Consider the following 20,848-nt stretch of genomic DNA (forward strand, 5'->3'; position numbering starts at 1 on the left):
GTCTCCCGCGTTTGCGAGGTAGCGCAAGGAAACAGACGAAAGAAATGGCCCAACCCACCCCCATACACATGTATATACATACGTCCACACACGCAAATATACATACCTACACAGCTTTCCATGGTTTACCCCAGACGCTTCACATGCCCTGATTCAATCCACTGACAGCATATATATATATATATATATATATATATATATATATATATATATATATATATATATATATATATATATATATATATATATATATATATATATATGTGTGTGTGTGTGTGTGTGTGTGTGTGTTGCTTGATATCTTCAGTTAAGTTTTTGTTTGATTTTAGGCCAAGTGATGATAAGTCTAACCCAGTTTTATGTCCAGTAATTCTATCGAAATTATTTAATCAAATTTAAGTTTAAATAATCCTCTAACTGTTTACTTCTCATTTAGAAGATGAATGTCTTATATGTTTTTGGTAATCTCTCTGTGTTTTAGGTAGACTGTCTGTATTTTAGATTGTCTGTGATTTAGGTAGTCCGTGTTTTAGGTAATCTGTCTGTGTTTTAGGTAATCTGTCTGTGTTTTAGGTAATCTCTCTGTGTTTTAGGTAGTCTGTCTGTATTTTAGGCAGTCTGTCTGTGTTTTAGATAGTCTGTCTGTGATTTAGGTAGTCTGTCTGTGTTTTAGGTAATCTGTCTGTGTTTTAGGTATTCTGTCTGTGATTTAGGTAGTCTGTCTGTGTTTTAGGTAGTCTTTCTGTTTTAGGTAGTCTGTCTGTGTTTTAGGTAATTTGTGTGTGTTTTAGATTGTCTGTGATTTAGGTAGTCTGTGTTTTAAGTAGTCTGTGTTTTACGTAGTCTGTCTGTTTTAGGTAATCTGTCTGTGTTTTAGGTAGTCTGTCTGTGTTTTAGGTATTCTGTCTGTGATTTAGGTAGTCTGTCTGTGTTTTAGGTAGTCTTTCTGTTTTAGATAGTCTCTTTGTGATTTAGGTAGTGTGTCTGTGTATTAGGTAATCTGTCTGTGTTTTAGATAGTCTGTGATTTAGGTAGTCTGTGTTTTAAGTAGTCTGTGTTTTAGGTAGTCTGTCTGTTTTAGGTAATCTGTCTGTGTTTTAGATAGTCTGTCTGTGTTTAGGTAGTCTGTCTGTGTTTAGGTAGTCTGTCTGTGTTTTAGGTAGTCTGTCTATGTTTTAGGTAGTCTATGATTTAGGTAGTCTGTCTGTGTTTTAGGTAATCTGTCTGTGTTTTAGATAGTCTGTGTGTTTTAGGTAGTCTGTGTTTTAGGTAATCTGTCTGTGTTTTAGGTAGTCTGTCTGTGTTTTAGGTAGTCTGTCTGTGTTTTAGGTAGTCTGTCTGTGATTTAGGCAGGCTGTCTGTGTTTTAGGTAATCTGTCTGTGTTTTAGGTAATCTGTCTGTGTTTTAGGTAGTCTGTCTGTGTTTTAGGTAGTCTGTCTGTGTTTTAGGTAGTCTGTCTGTGATTTAGGCAGGCTGTGTTTTAGGTAATCTGTCTGTGTTTTAGGTAATCTGTCTGTGTTTTAGGTAATCTGTCTGTGTTTTAGGTAATCTGTCTGTGTTTTAGGTAGTCTGTCTGTGTTTTAGGTAGTCTGTCTGTGATTTAGGCAGGCTGTCTGTGTTTTAGGTAATCTGTCTGTGATTTAGGTAGTTTATGTCTGTGTTTTAGGTACTCTGTCTGTGTTTATAGCAGTCTGTCTGTGTTTTAGGTAATCTGTCTGTGTTTATAGCAGTCTGTCTGTGTTTTAGGTAATCTGTCTGTGTTTTAGGTAGTCTGTCTGTGTTTTAGGTAGTCTGATTGTGATTTATGGTTAAGATTATTCGTTTTCCTTCCCATGTATCTTGTAGTATTCGGCTAGGTTCCTCAACGAACTTTGGACCATTCTTACGAACTAAAGATGGTAAGTTTAGTAGCATGGAATATAGTGTTCGTATCAAGGATTCGCTTCTCGGCTGATATACCTTGATCAGCAGTATCTATCTGTCTCTCTTTCTATCTATCTACCTTACCTTCTTGACCCAGCAGTTCCTGATGAGTGCTCCTACAGCACTGAGGAAGCCGGCTGTGTCCACCGTACGGGACCAGAGATCATAATGTTTGGCTAGGCTGCGTGAGTGTCTATGAGCAGAGTTCAGGGCAAGTGAGTGGTAAGTCCTCGGGATCTTGTCTATGGTAGTTACATCATGAGCATTCAGTAGTCTTGAGGTATGTTCAAACGGCGTTTGTATCGCTGTACCGATGGAAGATGTCCAGAGCGTAAGCGGAAGAGTGTGACTCGTGTGTGTCTGGGGAGTGTGGTTTCTAATGTGTGTGTGTGATGTCCGGTGAGGGTTGGAGTTCGAGTTGGCAAGTTGGTTGTGTTGTGGTTGACGAGTTACTGTAGAGTGTTTGTGTTTTGTCTGTGTTTTTGTTGTTGTTTTTGGGAGGTGGGGGAGGGTATCTGTGAGCAGAGGTTGCTGAAGTGTGAGGCAGCGCAAGCTTTTTATTTCCAGTTGGCGGTTTGTGGTAAGTTACAGAGTGGTCAGGATGGGAGGGAGTCTAGTGCTGTTGAATACCACTGAGTTCCGAGCATGTTGAGGTGGGACTGTGCTGGGAGGATCATTGTTTTGGTGTAAAGGTGTTGAGTGTTTGTACTTCTCAGGCAGTCACTGATCGTTCTGATTGCACACACACACACACACACACACACACACACACACACACACACACACACACACATATATATATATATATATATATATATATATATATATATACATATATAAATGGGGAGGTGATAACAAGTAGTGGTGATGTGAGAAGGAGATGGAATGAGTATTTTGAAGGTTTGTTGAATGTGTCTGATGACAGAGTGGCAGATATAGGGTGTTTTGGTCGAGGTGGTGTGCAAAGTGAGAGGGTTAGGGAAAATGATTTGGTAAACAGAGAAGAGGTAGTAAAAGCTTTGCGGAAGATGAAAGCCGGCAAGGCAGCAGGTTTGGATGGTATTGCAGTGGAATTTATTAAAAAAGGGGGTGACTGTATTGTTGACTGGTTGGTAAGGTTATTTAATGTATGTATGACTCATGGTGAGGTGCCTGAGGATTGGCGGAATGCGTGCATAGTGCCATTGTACAAAGGCAAAGGGGATAAGAGTGAGTGCTCAAATTACAGAGGTATAAGTTTGTTGAGTATTCCTGGTAAACTATATGGGAGGGTATTGATTGAGAGGGTGAAGGCATGTACAGAGCATCAGATTGGGGAAGAGCAGTGCGGTTTCAGAAGTGGTAGAGGATGTGTGGATCAGGTGTTTGCTTTGAAGAATGTATGTGAGAAATACTTAGAAAAGCAAATGGATTTGTATGTAGCATTTATGGATCTGGAGAAGGCATATGATAGAGTTGATAGAGATGCTCTGTGGAAGGTATTAAGAATATATGGTGTGGGAGGCAAGTTGTTAGAAGCAGTGAAAAGTTTTTATCGAGGATGTAAGGCATGTGTACGTGTAGGAAGAGAGGAAAGTGATTGGTTCTCAGTGAATGTAGGTTTGCGGCAGGGGTGTGTGATGTCTCCATGGTTGTTTAATTTGTTTATGGATGGGGTTGTTAGGGAGGTAAATGCAAGAGTCCTGGAAAGAGGGGCAAGTATGAAGTCTGTTGGGGATGAGAGAGCTTGGGAAGTGAGTCAGTTGTTGTTCGCTGATGATACAGCGCTGGTGGCTGATTCATGTGAGAAACTGCAGAAGCTGGTGACTGAGTTTGGTAAAGTGTGTGGAAGAAGAAAGTTAAGAGTAAATGTGAATAAGAGCAAGGTTATTAGGTACAGTAGGGTTGAGGGTCAAGTCAATTGGGAGGTGAGTTTGAATGGAGAAAAACTGGAGGAAGTGAAGTGTTTTAGATATCTGGGAGTGGATCTGTCAGCGGATGGAACCATGGAAGCGGAAGTGGATCATAGGGTGGGGGAGGGGGCGAAAATTTTGGGAGCCTTGAAAAATGTGTGGAAGTCGAGAACATTATCTCGGAAAGCAAAAATGGGTATGTTTGAAGGAATAGTGGTTCCAACAATGTTGTATGGTTGCGAGGCGTGGGCTATGGATAGAGTTGTGCGCAGGAGGATGGATGTGCTGGAAATGAGATGTTTGAGGACAATGTGTGGTGTGAGGTGGTTTGATCGAGTAAGTAACGTAAGGGTAAGAGAGATGTGTGGGAATAAAAAGAGCGTGGTTGAGAGAGCAGAAGAGGGTGTTTTGAAATGGTTTGGGCACATGGAGAGAATGAGTGAGGAAAGATTGACCAAGAGGATATATGTGTCGGAGGTGGAGGGAACGAGGAGAAGAGGGAGACCAAATTGGAGGTGGAAAGATGGAGTGAAAAAGATTTTGTGTGATCGGGGCCTGAACATGCAGGAGGGTGAAAGGAGGGCAAGGAATAGAGTGAATTGGAGCGATGTGGTATACAGGGGTTGACGTGCTGTCAGTGGATTGAATCAAGGCATGTGAAGCGTCTGGGGTAAACCATGGAAAGCTGTGTAGGTATGTATATTTGCGTGTGTGGACGTGTGTATGTACGTGTGTATGGGGGTTGGGCCATTTCTTTCGTCTGTTTCCTCGCGCTACCTCGCAAACGCGGGAGACAGCGACAAAGTATAAAAAAAAAAAAAAAAAAAAAAAAAAAAAAAATCTTTCCTTTCATACTATTCGCCATTTCCCGCACTAGCGAGGTAGCGTTAAGAACAGGGAACTGGGCCTTTGAGGGAATATCCTCATCTGGCCCCCTTCTCTGTTCCTTCTTTTGGAAAATTAAAAAAAATAATGAGAGGGGAGGATTTCAAGCCCCCCGCTCCCTCCCCTTTTAGTCGCCTTCTACGACACGCGGGGAATACGTGGGAAGTATTCTTTCTCCCCTATCCCCAGGGATATATATATATATATATATATATATATATATATATATATATATATATATATATATATATATATATATTATTATTATTTTTTATCATACTTTGTCGCTGTCTCCCGCGTTTGCGAGGTAGCGCAAGGAAACAGACTAAAGAAATGGCCCAACCCCCCCCATACACATGTATATACATACGTCCACACACGCAAATATACATACCTACACAGCTTTCCATGGTTTACCCCAGACGCTTCACATGCCCGGTATACCACATCGCTCCAATTCACTCTATTCCTTGCCCTCCTTTCACCCTCCTGCATGTTCAGGCCCCGATCACACAAAATCTTTTTCACTCCATCTTTCCACCTCCAATTTGGTCTCCCTCTTCTCCTTGTTCCCTCCACCTCCGACACATATATCCTCTTGGTCAATCTTTCCTCACTCATCTCTCCATGTGCCCAAACCACTTCAAAACACCCTCTTCTGCTCTCTCAACCACGCTCTTTTTATTTCCACACATCTCTCTTACCCTTACATTACTCACTCGATCAAACCACCTAACACCACACATTGTCCTCAAACATCTCATTTCCAGCACATCCATCCTCCTGCGCACAACTCTATCCATAGCCCACGCCTCGCAACCATACAACATTGTTGGAACCACTATTCCTTCAAACATACCCATTTTTGCTTTCCGAGATAATGTTCTCGACTTCCACACATTCTTCAAGGCCCCCAGGATTTTCGCCCCCTCCCCCACCCTATGATCCACTTCCGCTTCCATGGTTCCATCCGCTGCCAGATCCACTCCCAGATATCTAAAACACTTCACTTCCTCCAGTTTTTCTCCATTCAAACTCACCTCCCAATTGACTTGACCCTCAACCCTACTGTACCTAATAACCTTGCTCTTATTCACATTTACTCTTAACTTTCTTCTTCCACACACTTTTCCAAACTCAGTCACCAGCTTCTGCAGTTTCTCACATGAATCAGCACCAGCGCTGTATCATCAGCGAACAACAACTGACTCACTTCCCAAGCTCTCTCATCCCCAACAGACTTCATACTTGCCCCTCTTTCCAAAACTCTTGCATTCACCTCCCTAACAACCCCATCCATAAACAAATTAAACAACCATGGAGACATCACACACCCCTGCCGCAAACCTACATTCACTGAGAACCAATCACTTTCCTCTCTTCCTATATATATATATATATATATATATATATATATATATATATATATATATATATATATATATATATATCGTTTCTCTATGTCTGATGTCCTGTGTCAGTCACGTAAGTTAGATCTTTGGTCAGTTGGACATAGTGAGTCGTGGACGAACACTGGCGCACCACGAGTGAGGGAAGGTATCCTCAGGGCCACAGCCGACAGCGTGCAGCACAAGAGGGAGGTTGAGGGGAGTGAAGGAAGTGATCCGTCATGGTGTCACGAAGTTTAAGTTTCCGGATTCTTATGTCATTTAGTAAACATTGGGTGGGCAAGAGCGCCACTGTGACGTGGTTGTATATCCCAGGGAGTCTTCATGTAGGGAGGGGCGTCAGGCTGATATGTGTGATGTGCAGTGAAGAGTGAGGGAGGCCACACCATACATCCTCCCTCACCTCCTGCTTCTCCCTTCTCTCCGCCGCCCACAGCCCGCGTACAGGTGCACCTACGTATCATGTCTGAAGTATGCGGGAGTCTCTTGACGCAGGTGGCGACAAATTTTGTGAAGGGGAAGCACGTGTGTGACCCGCGCTGACCTCCGGGTAGCCGGGACCCTATTACCACACACGGTCGGCTCATACTGATCGGCGGGAAGGGCGCCGCTACCGCTCTGTGAGGGACCGCGGCCGACCCGGCCGGGTGATGTGTTGTGACAGGCAGGGCTGCGGCAGATGTACAGATCACCAGCGAGGTGGACGTAGAGCGACGGCGAGAAGGGAAAGAGGTAGGGAGGCGCACCTGCAGGGGAGAGGGAGACTGGGGAATGAAGACCTCTGTGAGCGGAGCCCCTCCGCCCAGCCTTCCCTCGGGCGAACGGCCGTCATGGTGGACGTCACGCCACACTGGCCAGCAGCAGACGTGGCCCTCCCATCCTGGCCGCCGCCAGACATACCCAGCACGCGACTCACAGCCCAGGAGAATGCTAAGATGTGCCGCTAATGGTTGTTAAACACCATGGAGTAACCGTGTCATCTGCATGAGCCCCGCCGCCGCCACTGCCGACGACGTCGCAGAAGACGTGCGGCGGCTGGTGGTCTACAGGGAATGTGGCTGGGGGCGTTGTGCTAGCCGTGGGTCAGGCACGTCTCTTCCTGCGAACGGACAGATACAAGCAACTAACTGTATACCTGATAGAGGCCTGTCTTCCTAGTGGTGAAGTGGGTAACGACCTCTAGCTTACTGACGAAGCACGGGAGGGTGGGAGACGAGGCCAGCAGACACTTGTGTGAATATAAACGGAATCAAAATAGGTTTACCGCTGCGTAAGTCAGGGTAAGGCATCAGGAACCTTGACATTACGAATCTTAAACCATTTTGAGTGGAGGAAGTGCGCTCGGTATACACATCCCTGGGCGATGGTGAGGCTTTACATGGGAGATGGTGTGTCTGAAGTGGATGTGTCAGTGTGGACGACCAGTGATTGGGGTCTTAGACCTATCAACTGCCAGGGTATTGAGGGCCGTCCACAACGAGTTACGTACATCCACCGACTGAAGAAAAAACAAAATCCTACACACTCTCTTTAGGTGATCAGAAAATATTACTTATAAGATCACATCCACTCTCGCTATGTACGAGGCCAGGGAAGACGGTGAACCATGATCAAGACACTGCAGACGATTTAAAGAAACTAACAACGAAGGTCTACTGGCCTATGACTAGGCCACTGCTGTGTAATCCTCATCTAAAGGTATTCTTCATAGTCTCGAAACAATAACAGAGGAGCGGGAAGCGTCTCTCCCCATTCTCATTGTTGACGCGGTCGAAAATCTTATATAATCAATCGATCCCTCACCCTCAGCTCCCTCCGGCAACGACAGCAGATACGACGATTGATGGAAGAAAATGCCGATCACAGCTAAAGTCAAGCAAGCATGGAATTATACGTGAAAGGAATGAAACGGTATTATTCATTACCTGTTGTCTATACTGTCTGACTACACTAGACTACACAGCACTACCCTCACAGCTGCATTACACTCCCTGCACTCTCGCATCGTCTCGGTCTTGGGAGTCATATATCTGATCTGGGATGAGAGCACTTAGGAAATATTTGTTGTTTATAGACGGTTTCTGCAGCTGTTGGTTGTCTTCGTATCAACAACGTCTGCAGGTAACTTCTTCCACTTTTGAATTGTTCTACTGGGAAAGACAATGTTCCCCCCACATCACCATCATATCTTTTACCTTTAGATATCATTCCATTTCTTCTTGTGACCGTATTGCCTATGTTCATAATTCTGACAGGTTTTGACTCCCTCACGCCGCCTGTACTTCCTAGGGTGAACAGACAGTGAGAGATGCGGTCCTTGATGTGAGCAGTGATACTCGGCCAGTACACACACTCGCTGGCACGCCCCAGACAGCTCTTCAGCACCTGTGTCAGTCGACTGTATCGCGTTCTTCATCTCGGCACGCAAGCATGAAGTATGACTATCCCGTCTCTTTTGAATATCAAAAGATCTCGTGCTGGGAACTCCTCTCTGAAAGGAAAACAAGGCAGTCGCTGCCTGGTGGAAGTATCTGTGGTTTCAGGTCACCCATAGATAATGGTTTCAAAGGTCAAATTCATCGTCTCATCATTTGCTGTTGCTCTTTTATATCCCCTCCAGAAACTCTAGTCTGATGGGTAGGAAGGCTACCATGTTTACATTCTCGAACATCTGTCTCCTTCCAGGATCATATTCCAATTTCCTGTCGTACAGGTGAGCCCGGAGCAATACGCCTTCAATTTGCTCTGGCGCTTGATCTAGAGCCTCTTCCCACAATTGATTGTTGAGGTTCGTGGTCGCTTATCACTCTAGTCACCCTCCCTAATGTATACCAATGAATCTGTGTCAGGGCAAAGACAATCGTTACCACCGCTTTCTCTGTCTGTGCATACTCTGTAGGAGTCAAAGCTCCGCTTGCTTAAGATGTTAGCGTTTACCTTCCTGCACCGCCGCATCCAAGCTAGCCTGACGAGCGACACGCTGAATAGCAAGTGTTTTGTTTTGCTCGCAGAAAACTACCACTGGAGTGAATGCAGCTTGATCGTGTCTACAGCTTCCTCCTGTACTCTTCTCCTTCGTCATCCAACATCTTCACTGGCTGGTTGAAGGATAGGTTCCACTACATCAGATAATTTAGGTAATAATCTAGCTAAATGATTCACCATTGTCTGTAGCTCTGTCATATTTTGTGGAGTTTTCATCTATACAGCGGACGTTATCTTATCAGGACCAGGTTTCAAGCCATTGTAAGATATCTTAACGTCCTAGAAAAGATATCTCAGACTTCCTCAGTTCTGTCTGTACACTTGTATACCTAACAGTTTACACGCGTTGTTATCATGGTCATTATCAGCTAATTCATTAGTGTCTGTAATACCATAATCTAACGTGTCATCATCTACACATACAACTCCTTTTAGACCCTCCAGGGCAGCATTAAACCCTCCAGGGCAGCATTAGACCCTCCAGGGCAGCATTAAAACCTCCAGGGCAGCATTAGACCCTCCAGGGCAGCATTAAACCCTCCATGGCAGCATTAGACCCTCCAGGGCAGCATTAGACCCTCCATGGCAGCATTAGATCCTCCATGGCAGCATTAGACCCTCCAGGGCAGCATTACCCCAGGCGAAACCCTCCATGGCAGCATTAGACCCTCCAGGGCAGCATTAGACCCTCCATGGCAGCATTAGATCCTCCATGGCAGCATTAGACCCTCCAGGGCAGCATTAGACCCTCCAGGGCAGCATTAAACCCTCCATGGCAGTATTAGACCCTCCAGGGCAGCATTAGACCCTCCATGGCAGCATTAGACCCTCCAGGGCAGCATTAGACCCTCCAGGGCAGCATTAGACCCTCCAGGGTAGCATTAGACCCTCCAGGGCAGCATTCAGTTTCTTTTGGAATGTTCCGCTACTGACACCTATACCTAGTGGTAATCTCATCCACCTATACCTTCCTGACGGTGTCTGACATGTAATAAGACAGCTTAGCTGATCATCGAGTACACAGTGCCCATTACCATTCCTCACATCCAACCACAAGAACAAGCTAGCCTTTGAATGATCAGGTCAGACATCATCAATCGTTGATAGTGGTTTCATTTCTCTTTCCAGGTCTTTATTCGGTACTTGTGGATCATTGCAAATTATATCACCTGTTTTTTTTTTTTTTTGCTTTTAGTAACTATGCGACTTACTCATTCTATTGGCTCATTCACTACGGTTATTATGTACCTTTTGTTTTACACTTGTTGACAATCTTCGTAGTGATATTGCCTCTGGATTGTATGATGCATCAATAGATAACTTGTCCAGATAGTGTGATGAGGTGCGAAGCTCCACATACGTTTACCTTTGATATCAGGAAATATAGAGTGATGTTGACGATGACGAACACGAAGTAAGGCTTGTTGGGACTCGATGTGCCGAGGACAGGTGGAGGAATTCCTCGGCAGAAACCCTTCATACCGTAAACGTTTTCGTTTTCCATGTGGCAGGGTAGATGATGTTGCCGACGCTGTAGACGAGGTTTGTGGCGGCGCTACTGACGATAGTACACTTGTTGTCTGTGATGTAGGAACTAATGATGTACTGAAGGAGAGATCGGAGGAGCTGGTGGGGAAATGTCGTCAGTTTATTTGACGTTTTCAAGACAAAACTAATAATGATATGATTTCAGGAGTTCTACCCAGGATCGGCGCCGGTAACACCTTCATTAGCAAGGCGTTCAGTCTAGATAATAGACCACCAAACTTCTGTTTACAGGAAGGAGTTGAGTTCATAAACTTGTGGCAGCATTACTGCATGTTGTCTGGTATGTTTATGTTGGACGGACAGCACCTGAACGAAGTGGGAGGTGTGCGTTTAGCTAGGCTACTTAGTGAGTCTACACGCGAGTTGTGGTCAAAAAAACGCAGCCAGTGTGGAGAAGAGCCACCCCCTCTCCGGAAGTACCTTTCCCAATAGGTCTGTTTCGTCTAAATTTATTTTATGTTAACGCTCGGAACGTACGATATTGGTTTCATAGTGACAACAGCGTTCGAGGGAAAAATATGGCATGATTGCTGCTTAATTCCAGATTACACTCTGTTTAATAGAGATGGGCAAACGAAATAGACGGTTGTGTCCTGTTCTCTGTTAAAGCTGATTTAAATCCCGTTAAAAAGAAAACGCGGCCGTTGAGAATGTAGACTCTATTATTGTAGTAATTAAAGATAAACTACGTAAGAAGATAACGATTGGGACTAGTTTATAGGCCTGGCCCCCCACACACACAAACACCAGAGGTAGATGAAAGACTTTACGATCAGTCAGCAGAAATTTACTTCATAGCAGATCATAATACACCGACTGGTGTCTAGATGAGGAGAATCCCTCTCCAGCAGCTCCGGTCGTGGACTCTGCCTTGATCTGCTTCATAGTGTCATAATCCTGTGAGTCGAGACACCTACCCTCGACTAAATAATATTAAATTTGGTTCTAACTACAAATGAGGATCTCGTTAATAATGTTGAAGCTGGAGAAAAGTTTGGCACAAGGGATCAATATATTACTTTTGAGGTCGCATTCAACAATGCATGTAATGCTGGTCAAAATGACAGTCACGAAAAAATACCTGATTCTAAACGTGCAAATTTTAATGGTCTTCGCATCGCTCTTGACAGGCAAACCTGGGATGATATGGCCGATGAAAATGACATGAAGGTAGCTTGGAAATGCTTCAGTAAAACTTCCAAAGCAGTAGAGGGAACATAAGTGCCTGTACCTTGTAGACAGTCTATTTCTAAAACGAAACCAAGGTGATGGAAAGCTGAAATATAAAAAAGCGTCGTTGTCTTCGAAAGTAGCTCATAAGAAGCTTAGAGAATCCAATTACCAACATGATAGAGTGAGATACCTAAATTTGCGTTGAGTAAATCATTTATAATACAAAGTGAATATCAAAATGAAGCATATATTGCTGAAAATAGCAAGAGAAACCCTAAGGAGTTTAGAGCAGTTATGTTAGAAGCAAGAGAGTCATTACCCAGTCAATATTATGTCCATTAATTACAGAAAATGGTGACTTGGTGTAAGACAAAGAAGCCATGGCAAGAATGCCAAATGACTATTTCGCATCTGTATTTTCTATCGAAGACATAATCCATGTCCCAAATCCAGTTCGATTAATAAGGGAAGATAACGTTCTTCAACGAAATGACCTAAAAGCCGAGGACATATTGTAGCAATAAGCAAAATGAAAATAGATAAAACGGCAGCAACTGATAATTTTTATCCGAGTAAAATGAAAGTGGCGAAAATTGAGATAGTTAAGCCCTTGACTGCCCTTTTCAATAAGTCAGTTGCTACAGAAAAAAGTTCAGTCGAATAGAAGTTTGCCAATGTAACACCGATATTCAAAAAAGGTAATGTCACTACCTGGGAATTATCGTCCCATTAGCTTAACGTCTGTAATTGGAAAACTTATGGAAACCATCATTGGAGATAGAAGTGTAAACTATTTAGAGGACCAACACTTAATAAAACGATTCTCAGCATGGTTTTCGACGAAATGGGTTCATGTTTGACAAATCTGCTTCATGTCTTTTATGATATAATCAACATGTACGGCGGATGGAAAGCAGTTGATGTTATCCATCTAGACTTTCAAAAAGCTTTAGTTCCTCATCAGAGATTGCTAGCAAAAATTGAGTCACATGATACTGATAGGATTTGGTTATCTGTCCGTAAACAAAGAAATGGGTCCATGTTTGACAAATCTGCTTCATGTCTTTTATGATATAATCAACATGTACGACGGATGGAAAGCAGTTGATGTTATCCATCTAGACTTTCAAAAAAGCTTTAGTTCCTCATCAGAGATTGCTAGCAAAAATTGAGTCACATGATACTGATAGGATTTGGTTATCTGTCTGTAAACAAAGAGTTATGATTAATGGTCAAGCCTCAGAATAGTTACACGTAACAAGTGGAGTGCCGCAAGGATCAGTCTTGGGACCGGTTCTTTCTCATATATATATTAATGATACTGATAATTGGCCGCATTGCAAGATATCAAAATAAGCAAGATATTAAAACTACATATAAACTTGAACGTCCACAGCTTCAAATGGATATAAACATACTGATGAACTGGGCTCTCACACTGATGAACCGGGATCTAAGTGGCCAACGAATTCTAATAACTGCAACGTTTTACATTTTGGTAGAAAAACGAAAATGCAAGCAATGAATTTCGTTGAACTACCAAAGGAAAATGAGAAAAAAAAAATCTTGGGTATAATAATCTCTGGTAACCTAAAACCAAATATGAAGTGAACAGAAGCAGTGAAAAAAACGAACAAAATCCTTGATTGCCTTCGAATTTCAATCCAGAAAACCATTCTTACTCTTTACAATCCATTGGTTCGTCCACATCTTGAATATTGTGGTTATCTTTAGTCAACCAAAAAACGAGACAGAATGGAGATAGAAGAGCACCGAGCAACTAAGATGATTCCCGGACTGAGATACAAATCCTGCGAGATGAAATTAAACGACTGGAATCTATTTACCTTAAAAGAGAAAAGGTTAAGAGGTGATCTGATGCAATTATTCAGAATGATCAAAGGCTTTGATACTCTTGATCTATTTCATAATCCACGACTTGATTTGTCAGATTTTACTCGTGGTTATGGATAGAAACTCGTAGGCACACGATTTACCTCAAACGAAGCGAATTCCTTTTTCTTCAGCAGCGTTGTAAACATATTGAATGATTTGCCAGGTAGAGTTGATGAAAGCAGCACTATAGTAGTTACGTTTAAGAAAAGACTTGATAAATATTTCCCTTCAAGTCCAAACATTCATCATTTGCGCCACCATAGTCAGTGACAAATTGAAGGTTATTATCTTTATATTATTTGTATACCCTCTAACTTTGACCATACTATTCTGCGAGTTTCTGATATCTTCCAATGTCGCTGATAGCCTCGAAGGGGACCTAATGGTCTGTTACTTTTTGAATTACTTTGTATTCCTTTGTGAGTACCAGGTAATTTCCTTAGCTCCCCTGAAAACGCATCATTGTAATATGAGAACACACCTGCAGTTACACCCGTTTATATCACAGTTATCAGATCCATCTGTTCTGATGCTCTCTTACCCAAAACTGGTACAAGATCTGTTCTCCAGCAGAAAACTCTACCGAAAATTTCATTTTAGTCTTACAATTGACAATAAGCATCTTACACTTTCCCAGTGGGTTCATCTTAATAGAACTCTACATGTATCACAATGTGTCAGGGTATTAACTGCTTGTGAGGCACTATGTGTTGAGGATAAACATTTAGGTTCGCGCCACAATCAACTTGAAACTTGACCTACTTATCGCCAACTTCCACGATGGATGTCATGATGACCTCTTCGTTGCATCGTGTTGAAAACTTCATAATACAGAGGACATCAAGGGTCATCATAAGTGTCTGCAGTCTCCTCAGTACCACGCTCCATACTTGTGGTTTTGATATGCATTTACTTGCGAAGTGATTCTTCTTCTTGCACTTCCTATAGGTCTTACTGCCAGCTGTGTATACTTCTTTCTAAATATGCTTGTTGCCACAGAACTTGCGTCCCTCATGAGTGTGTGTGTGTGTGTGTGTGTGTGTGTCCAGTTGTGGTCCTCATGTTGGATGTCTTCATGTCATCTGTCTTCTTCATGGGTTTCTTCAGTAACCTTGTTGACAGCTGCTAGGTGTGCCCCACAGAGTGTGATAACCACATCACAAGTAAATAATCGCTTTAAAGACGTTTTCACGAAGACATGCATCTAAATACTAAGTAATCTCTCATCTCACTGTCTTTCTGATTTCCATGTTCACATTTCTGACGTAGAATTCGAACTCTGGTGATAAATAAATCATGAGATTCTCCTATTTGTTGCACACACTTTCGAAATCTATACCTGTCAGCCAGTACATCCTTCTTTGGGACAAAATGTACATGAAATTTGGATAATAATACAATGTAGCTGGGTCAAGCTGCTTATCTAATGGGACTGGGAATTCAAATGAATTATACCTCTCAAGTTATTCATCCCCAACCAAGGGTAGTAGTGCAACCTTCTCCGGACTAGATCTCTTCTTAAAACTTGCTGCTAAGAACGGAATCAGTGGGGCTGCGCCACTTGCACCACCTCGTCACGTCGTCCGCTTGATTTCGTCTCAGATCACTGCCATTTGTCAAGTCTTTTCCCTCGGTCGATTCTAGTCTGTGATGACTGACGATGTTCTCACCGCTGCCACCGTGTTGTTATATTATTATGTTCGTCTTACACAGGCTTAACATGTCGGAGGAGAAAGTGACGAACATTATGACACTCATTGTTTTCTCACAAATAAGGTCGTTTACATTCTTATGGAGATAAACAAAGCAGCTGTTTGCTTATAGAAAACGTACTATGATAGACTGTAATAAACATGAATACTGTTACAGACTCTTCTTAGCTTCTTTTCATCTCTACATGCAGAAGGTTTTTTCTTTTGGAATTAGCTATATATCCCACTATTGTACTCAGTTGCAATTTTCTTCATTTGTTGTGTATTTCGGTGACCAGATCTGGACAGCATATTAAGGACTCTTTTACAAACGTGTTGAAAAAGGAATGTTTCTAGAGTTTTGTGGTCGATATTCCCTGGCTGTAAAAGCCTAGCTATAGAACCTAGCAGTCATGTGTTGTGTTGATATTCCCTGGCTGTAAAAGCCTAGCTATAGAACCTAGCAGTCATGTGTTGTGTTGATATTCCCTGGCTTTCAAGCCTAGCTATAAGACCTAGCAGGCATGTGTTGTGTTGATATTCCCTGGCTGTAAAAGCCTAGCTATAAGACCTAGCAGGCATGTGTTGTGTTGATATTCCCTGGCTTTCAAGCCTAGCTATAAGACCTAGCAGGCATGTGTTGTGTTGATATTCCCTGGCTGTAAAAGCCTAGCTATAAGACCTAGCAGGCATGTGTTGTGTTGATATTCCCTGGCTTTCAAGCCTAGCTATAAGACCTAGCAGGCATGTGTTGTGTTGATATTCCCTGGCTTTCAAGCCTAGCTATAAGACCCAGCAGGTATGTGTTGTGTTGATATTCCCTGGCTTTCAAGCCTAGCTATAAGACCTAGCAGTCATGTGTTGTGTTTTATTCCTTCCTTTTCTACCACGTTTATTGTACTTCAGATTGTTACTTATATCGAGTCAAGATCCATTTTGTTCTATCACATTTGGATGGTTGGTTTCCGAGCATTTTATCTCCGTGTCTTTCTCCTCCGAAGTGCTTACCTTTACGTTCGTCAACATCGAGTTTCATTTGCCACTCGTGTGATCACTACCGATGTGTCAAGACATCTCTGAAGCTTCTCTCTGTCATTCCTAGTTACAGGTCTACCTCTTAATCTTGTGTCATCCGCAAATTATGAGATCTTGACTTTGAGGCTCAGTACTTGTTCATCTACGTAGACCGTAAGCGTCACTCTTGTGGCCCAAGGCAGGCGTCTTTTCTTTCAGCCTTCACCCACATGTGGGCCGCTACTGCGCCACAAAGATACAATCTCTCCATCTCACACGTTACTGTTAACAGCATGTAACTTGCACGTCTTGCTCTTCGAAATTCTTTATTCTTCTGTGGTGAATGCTACGCGCCAACGCTGCCTTTTGACAAAGCCTTGCCGTGAGTACTCTCTCTCTCTCTCTCTCTCTCTCTCTCTCTCTCTCTCTCTCTCTCTCTCTCTCTCTCTCTCTCTCTCTCTCTCTCTCTCCTACATACTACTGCTTCAGTTGATTTATCAGTTAGGTTTAGATGTGCTGTATGAGCTTGAAGTAGCACTGTTGTGCTGAGGCACTATGGCACTGCTCAGGCACCATCCTTACTGTGGCACTGCTTAAATACCTTCCTTACTGTGGCACTGCCCAGACACCATCCTTACTGTAGCACTGCTTAAGCACCATCCTTACTGTGGCACTGCTTAAGTACCTTACTGTGGCACTGCCCAGGCACCATCCTTACTGTGGCACTGCCCAGGCACTATCCTTACTGTGGCACTGCCCAGGCACCATCCTTACTGTGGCACTGCCCAGGCACCATCCTTACTGTGGCACTGCCCAGGCACCATCCTTACTGTAGCACTGCTCAGGCACCATCCTTACTGTGGCACTGCTTAGGCACCATCCTTACTGTGTCACTGCTTAAGTACCTTCCTTACTGTGGCACTGCCCAGACACCATCCTTACTGTGGCACTGCTCAGACACCATCCTTACTGTGGCACTGCTCAGGCACCGTCCTTACTGTGGCACTGCTTAAGTACCTTCCTTACTGTGGCACTGCCCAGGCACCATCCTTACTGTGGCACTGCTCAGGCACCATCCTTACTGTGGCACTGCTCAGGACTGTCCTTACTGTGGCACTGCTTAAGTACCTTCCTTACTGTGGCACTGCCCAGGCACCATCCTTACTGTGGCACTGCTCAGGCACCATCCGTACTGTGGCACTGCTTAAATACCTTCCTTACTGTGGCACTGCCCAGACACCATCCTTACTGTGGCACTGCTCAGGCACCATCCTTACTGTGGCACTGCTCAGGCACTGTCCTTACTGTGGCACTGCTTAAGTACCTTCCTTACTGTGGCACTGCCCAGGCACCATCCTTACTGTGGCACTGCTCAGGCACCATCCGTACTGTGGCACTGCTCAGGCACCGTCCTTACTGTGGCACTGCTTAAGTACCTTCCTTACTGTGGCACTGCTCAGGCACCATCCTTACCTTGGCACTGCTTAAGTACCTTCCTTACTGTGGCACTGCTCAGGCACCGTCCTTACTGTGGCACTGCTTAAGTACCTTCCTTAATGTGGCACTGCTCAGGCACCATCCTTACCTTGGCACTGCTTAAGTACCTTCCTTACTGTGGCACTGCTCAGGCACCATCCTTACCTTGGCACTGCTTAAGCACTGTCTTAGATGTGGCACTGCTAAGTTAATTTTTGCATGGCACTGTTAAGGCTAAATCCGATTTGGCACTTCCCAGGCACTGTCTCCTATGTTCATACTGTTCAGGAGCTGTCTCCGATGTGGCACTGCAGAGGTGCTGTTTCTTCTATAGCACTATATGTTCAGGTTCATGTAGTCATTAGTTAATAGTCATTAATTGATATAACAAACCACAGACACAGAACACCTCGTTAAAGTTAATGACCCCTTAGAATGTTGCATAGAAAAACATGAAACTCGGCCACATAATAATGATAATAATTGTTATTATTATTATTGTTATTATCATTATTATTATTATCATTATTATTATTATTATTGTTGTTGTTATCATCTCCCTGCTCCCGATACTCCTCCAAATTTGTCTATATCTTGTGTTTGTAAGAGGCTGAACCTGCATTCCCCACACCTAGTGTTCCACGATATGTATGTCAGAGAACATAACAGTAACACGGTCAGTAATCATCTGTCTTCCCCTGAGCCAGCCATACAATATACAGGTCCACATCCACCACTGCGACACACTGTTGCTTCACGTCTCACGAAGTGGTTGTTGCTAATCTGGTCTCCTATCCCCACACCCACCCCCTCCCCTACCCTTCCCCTCTCAAAAAAAGGGGGAAGGGGGGACAAAACATCATTGCTCACTATTGCTACGGTGGCATTATATCCGACCATCTAATTACAGAAAAAAAAGGACTCCCATTTCAAGCATATTTGAACGTGATTTGATCCAACGACTTTGGCCCCCTTGCTGGACTCCCTCCTTCCTTCAGATGGAGATAAGTGGTCGTATTGTATTCATGTTGACTACTGTAGCACCATGATCCAGACGACACGACTTGCAATGTTACGTTTAACCATCAGGCTCAATTGACTCTTTGTACTAGGGCCAGTAAATAGTGACATTATTATATTATTATTAGTAGTAGTATTATCATTATTATTAGTAGTATTAGTATTATCATTATTAGTAGTATTATTAGTAGTATCATTTGTATTATTATTTTTCGTCTTTTTGAAGCAGTGGTATCATTTTAATGTTCGAGCAATCATAGCCAGATGATTCGTTCTAAAAGAAAAAAATAAATGGAAGTGAAGTGGTGGACCCCAGTGGTTCTTCGTCCGGAGGAAGCGCCAACCCTTCGGTTAGCTGTTCTTGAGCTTCAAGACTCGGTGTGATTCGTCGAGGTAGATGTAAACAAACCTGCTTACATGCTGTGATTAGTTGGGCTGGGAATAATCAAAAGTAGTTACGCGATTTGACTGGGTGAACTGGATGTAGGCAGGCCAGGCTACGTGCTCTGATTGGTCGCGCTGGGTGTAAACAAACCAGTGGAGGATCTAATCGAATGTAGAATTCTTAACCTGAACCTAAAATATTCCTTAATATCTTTAACTCTTCCTCAGTCACACCCGTTTTCACATCAATGATAACGTAGCGGTTCTGTTGTTCCGCTATGTAATCTTCTGGTATAATTATGTAAATGAATAAGTTTAGGCGATATGCGCTCGTATGTAACAGAACAGTCTGTATATCTAGCAGGTTACTTGGATGTAAACATGAATTGGAAGTAAGCTTGTAGAGCGGACACACGCCATACACGCATCACACTAAGTCATCTTGCATATCAGAAGCTGTTCAGGATTTTTTTGGAGCTGATGATTATAACTTGACGTTAACGTTCTTGATGACCCAATCAGTTGACAGCCCTAATGCCCAAGTGAGCAGCCAAGGTTGGAATATTGGAGAACGAGTGTGAGCGAGGCCCCTAGGGGCCAGGCTGAAGTCTCGTTCATTTTGAATATGACTTAGTGTGTAATTATGTTTATCACTGTGATGTGTTTTAGAAATGTGGGTATGAAGGCGCGTTCTTACATGAAAAAAAAAAGATTGCATTTAAGTGTGCGTTCTAATGAGTAAGATGCAAGTTTGTGAGTAATATAAGAGTTTGTGAGTGCGTGTGTGCTTGCGTGTGTACTTGAGTGGATGGTGTGTGTGTGTGTGTGTGTGTGTGTCAGCGGGTGGTGGAGGCACCAGGTACGATGTGAAGGGCACAGTGAACGGCCAGACTCCGACAGGGTCAGTCACTACGTTGATAACTCACGATAACCAGGCGACAGAGCGTTACGGGCCTTGGTGTACAATATCCGGGCTACACAGTGGACGACGGGAGACGGGCTTCAACGTTACCACTGTAGTTGCTGCTAAGGTGAGGTGCTTTCCTTGGCAACACCTGCACTCTATTGCAGTCATCTTGGACTTTGATGTAACTAAGGCATTTTTTTTTTTCTTTAGCGCACCTTTACGACATCTACCACATCCCTCAGTGTCTTAGGTCTAGATATTCTTTTACAATATTCCGTAAATATTCATTTACGGTCATAGCGAAATCAAATCCCTTCGATTAATCCCCTGATTGTTGCTTTAAACATTTCGGCACTTTGTAGTAAGTAGTTGGTAATCCTTTGTCCTCTTAGTTCTGTGGCTTTCGTGGTGTTTATAGTTTCATGACAGAAATCGCTGTATGGAGCCACATGTTCCGTGGTTCCCTCAACGTTTATGTGTACATGAATGCGGTACATGAAGAGCTCTTCATTTGTTGATAACTCATTTGATACGGCTGCTAACGCAAGACATGAGGTAAGTATTGTGTTATGTAACATATAAACACAGCCTCCTGATGCAAACATGTACACGCTTCATCGAATCTTTGATTCAGTCGTTATAAA

The 20,848-nt window shown here is 43.3% G+C and overlaps 1 protein-coding gene across 3 annotated transcripts in view; it reads left to right on the forward strand.

The window, feature by feature from the left end:
• LOC139750350 (uncharacterized) overlaps positions 1 to 20,848 on the forward strand; it is a 205,117-nt gene that overhangs the window by 89,676 nt on the left and 94,593 nt on the right. The window contains exon 1 of one of the 3 annotated variants that reach the window (XM_071665037.1): positions 20,191 to 20,328. The exons of the other annotated variants lie outside the window; for them this stretch is intronic. The gene's annotated coding sequence lies outside the window, so the exon portion shown is untranslated. Of the gene's footprint in view, positions 1 to 20,190; positions 20,329 to 20,848 lie in introns of those variants that run through there. 3 annotated transcript variants of the gene reach the window in all.

This window comes from Panulirus ornatus, chromosome 9 (assembly GCF_036320965.1).
Source record: "Panulirus ornatus isolate Po-2019 chromosome 9, ASM3632096v1, whole genome shotgun sequence".
NCBI classification, from domain to species: Eukaryota; Metazoa; Arthropoda; class Malacostraca; order Decapoda; family Palinuridae; genus Panulirus; species Panulirus ornatus.